At 45.2% G+C, this 4,128-nt stretch overlaps 1 pseudogene; it reads left to right on the top strand.

Annotated features, from left to right (window-relative positions):
• The first annotated feature begins 1,881 nt into the window (after positions 1 to 1,881).
• Positions 1,882 to 2,664, top strand: LOC142424461 (large ribosomal subunit protein eL8 pseudogene; annotated as a pseudogene).
• Positions 2,665 to 4,128: the final 1,464 nt, after the last annotated feature.

The following is a 4,128-nucleotide window of genomic DNA, read 5'->3' on the forward strand; positions in this document are numbered from 1 at the left end:
ATACTGGTACAGATAAGAGCTAGAAATACAGAAAATCCAGAATAAGATAAACTTCTCAGGAACAATAAGGGGAGCAGCGATACTAGGAGAGTAAGGGGGGGGGGTGTTGTAAGGGGGAACTGATCATAATGATTGATATATGGCCCCCATCTCATGGGGACAGAGAGCAGAAAAGTAGGTGAAATGAGACAGCAGTCAGTGTAAGACATGAAAAATAAAGAATAATTTATAAATTATCAAGGGGACACAGGGGAGGGAGGGACGGAGGAAGGGAGGGAGGGAAAAAATGAGGAGCTGATGCCAGGGGCTCAAGTAGAAAGAAAATGTTTTGTAAAAGATGATGACAACATATGTAAAGATGTGTTTGACAAAGTGGATATATGTATGGATTGTGATAAGAGCTGTAAGAGCCCCCCAATAAAATAAAAGTAAAATTTTTTTTTAAAAAAGACAAACTAGGAGAATGGAGGCCTACTTCCGAAAAATTATCCAATGAAAACTTTTAAAAAAATCATTTTATTGGAGGCTCATACAACTCTTATCACAATCCACACCATACATCCATTGTGTCAAGCACACTTGTACATTTGTTGCCATCATTATTCTCAAACCATTTGCTTTGCACTTGAGCCCTTGGTATCAGCTCCTCATTTTCCCTCCCTCCCAAATCCCCCCTCCCTCGTGAACCCTTGAATAATTTACAAATTATTATTTTGTCATATTTTACAGTGTCCAACGTCTCCCTTCATCCACTTTCCTGTTGCCCATCCCCCAGGGAGGAGGTTATATGTAGATCCTTGTAATCGGTTCCCCCACCTTCCCTCCACCCTCCAGTATGGCTGCTCTCAGCGCTGGTCCTGGGGGTCATCAGTCTTGGAGTGGTACACTGTCTGATGTGATTCCAGAGATGAGCCCCTAAGCTGGAAGACAACCTCGAAATATGACTGGGGGACGTCTGCTTCCTCAAAGTAGACTCAACTTTGATAACGCAATAGAACAATGAAGGGCCTTCATTTGCTGATATGGCATGACCCAAAAGGAGCTGAAACCGTGGGAAATATCTATTAATAACTGGAATATATAAATCATATGTAGGAAAATTTGAAATTGTTGAAAACAAAAGGGAATACCTGAAGATCAATATTCCAGGCATCATGAAATTGAGTGGTATTAGCCATTTTGAATTAGATAATCAGATGATCGACTATGCAAGGAATAGCAAATCCAAGAGAAACAGTGGCACATTGATTGTCAAAAACAAATTTCAAGATCGAGCCTAAAGTACAACGCTGTCGGTGATGAGATCCTAGCCACAGTGCTAAAAGGAAGACAAGTTTACACAGCTGCCGCTCCAAGCTACGCCCCGACGAGCAGTGCCGACCACGAGGGAATGAAGGATTCTCCGGACTTCTTCACTCTGTCATTGACCTGACATGCAATCAAGAAAATTACTGCCGAACATGAAAGCAGGCAACAAAGCTAAAGGATTTATCGTTGTAAAATAATAACTCTGGGACCAAAAAAAAACAAGATTCCCTGATGGCATTTGCGAGGCCCGTCAGACTTACTCATGGAAAATGCTTCTATCAACAACATACATGGTGACGATATATGTGGATGTCACCCAGATGGGATACACAAGAATAAAAGTTACTTTATCTCTGGGAAGAGATGATGGAGAAGCTCAATATCATGCATCTGGACAATGCCAGAAGCCGGATGTAGAACACACTATCGTTGGCTCATGTGCAAGTTGAAGTTGGGAAAAAAAAGTCCATGAGAACCAAAGTGAAATCTTGAAAATATGCTGCTGAAGTTAAAGATCATCAACACATTGAACACTAAAGACCACGGTGGAGCTCTTTTGTCCAGACAGCCAAGATGCCAAAAGGGAAGAAGGCCAAGGGCATGAAGGTGGCCCTGGCGCTGGTCGTCATGAAGAAGCAGGAGGCCAAGAAGGTGGTGAACCCCCTGTTTGAGAAGCGGCCCAAGAACTTCGGCATAGGCCAGGGCATCTAGCCCAAGAGGGACCTCACCCGCTTCGTCCGGTGGCCGTACTACATCTGGCTGCAGTGCCAGCGTGCCATCCTGTACAAGTGGTTGAAGGTGCCACACGCCATCAACCAGTTCACCCAGGCCTTGGACGGGCAGACAGCCATCCACCCAGCTGCTGAAGCTGGCCCACAAGTACAGGCCAGAGAGGAAGCAGGAGAAGAAGCGGAGGCTGCTGGGTTGGGCCCAGAAGGCTACCGGCAAAGGGGACGTCCCCACCAAGAGGCCGCCTGTCCTGCGAGCGGGGGTCAACACCATCACCATTCTGGTGGGGAACAAGAAGGCTCAGCTGGTGGTGATCGCACACGACGTGGACCCCATTGAGCTGGTGGTCTTCCTGCTGGCCCTGTGCCATAAAATGGGGATCCCCTTCTGCATCATCAAGAGCAAAGCCCAGCTGGAGCGTCTGGGGTGCCATTGTCTCCTTCACACAGGTGAACTCGGAAGCCCAAGGAACCTTGTGGCTACAGCCCTCAGGGCCAAGTCTAACGACAGGTTTGATGAGATCTGCCTCCGCTGTGGTGGCATTGTGCTGGGCCCCAAGGTAGTGGCCTGAATCGCCAAGTTAGAAAAGGCCGCAAGGCCAAAGAACTTGCCACCAAGCTGGGCTAGCTCACACATGGCCGGTTTTTTTACATAATAAAACTAGTCCTTTAAAAAAACAAAGACCATGGTGGAGCGACATCAAGGACACTGTGCATGAGGAATGCAAAAGGTCATTACAAGGGACCCCCCAAAAAAGCCCAAAATGCCTGCTAAAAGAAACTCTGAGACTTGCTCTTCAACATAAAATAGTAAAAACTCACGAAAGAAAGGATGATGTAAGAGAGTTGAACAGAAGATCTCTAAGATCCATCCAAGAAGACAAAACGAACTATTATAACAGAATGCTCAAAGACTTGGAGCTAGAAAACCCAAAGAGAAGAGCCTGTGTGGAGCTGAAATAACTGCTGGAAACGTTCCTAAAGGAGTCCGTGGGCAACATACGCGTGATGCGGAGAGCATCCGGAGAAGAGGGAAAGAATCGGCAGAGTTACCGAACCGAAAGAGTTGGTTACTCTTCAGTCATTTCCGAAGAGGGCATGTACTCAAGAAGGAAGAGCTCCGATCTGTACTGACAGCGCTGACCCTAAAGACAAAAATGCTCCAAAAGTTGTTGGAATGCCCACTGATACCAACTGAGATCTTTCAACAAATGAAGCAACAATTTGGAAGACAGTAACCTGGACAACTACCTGGAGGAGATGCATATTTTCCGCCTTCCCAAAGAATGGTGACCCAACAGAAGGTAAAATTATCAAACAATGTAACTGATGTCACACAAAACTAAAATCAGGCTAAGTTTAAAAGAGATACAGCAGTACGTTAATAGGGAACTGCCAAAAATCTAAGCTGGATTCAGAAGTGAACATTGAATGAGGGACTTAATTCTCTAAATTACATGGATCTTGGCTGAAAGCAGAGGATACCAGAAAGATATTTACTATTTTTATCGATTATGCGCATATAGTCAATTGTGTGTGTCATAACAAATTATGAGCACCACTCTAAATAACGGGAATTCCAGATTACTTAACTGTGCTCATAGAGACTCGGTGCATAGACCAAGAGGTGCTCACACAAAACAAGGGGCTGCTGCGTGGTTAAACTTCAGGAAAGGTGTGCGCCAGGGCTGGAGCCTCTCGCCATACTTATTTGTTCTGTATGCTGAGCACATCATCCAAGAAGCTGACCTCTAGGGAGAGAAACACGGCATCAGAGTGAAAGAGTCTTGGACAACCTACACTATACAAATAGCACAATTTGCCTTGCTGGAAGTGAGAGGAACTGTATGAAGCTCAGGCCTTCAATGGATCACACACCAACATAAAGGAAACAAACATCCTCACACTGGGCCTGTCGGCCCCATCCCGATAAACAGAGAAAAGATGACAGCTGTAGAGAGTTTCATTTTACTTGGATCCACAATGGATGTCCATGTAAACAGCGGTCAAGAATTCAAAGGAGGGATTTCCTGAGGCAAGTCTGCCTCAAAAGACTTCTTGAAAATGTTCAAAAGCAAAGATGCCATTTTGA

This window comes from Tenrec ecaudatus, chromosome 13, assembly GCF_050624435.1.
Source record: "Tenrec ecaudatus isolate mTenEca1 chromosome 13, mTenEca1.hap1, whole genome shotgun sequence".
In the NCBI taxonomy this organism is placed as follows: Eukaryota; Metazoa; Chordata; class Mammalia; order Afrosoricida; family Tenrecidae; genus Tenrec; species Tenrec ecaudatus.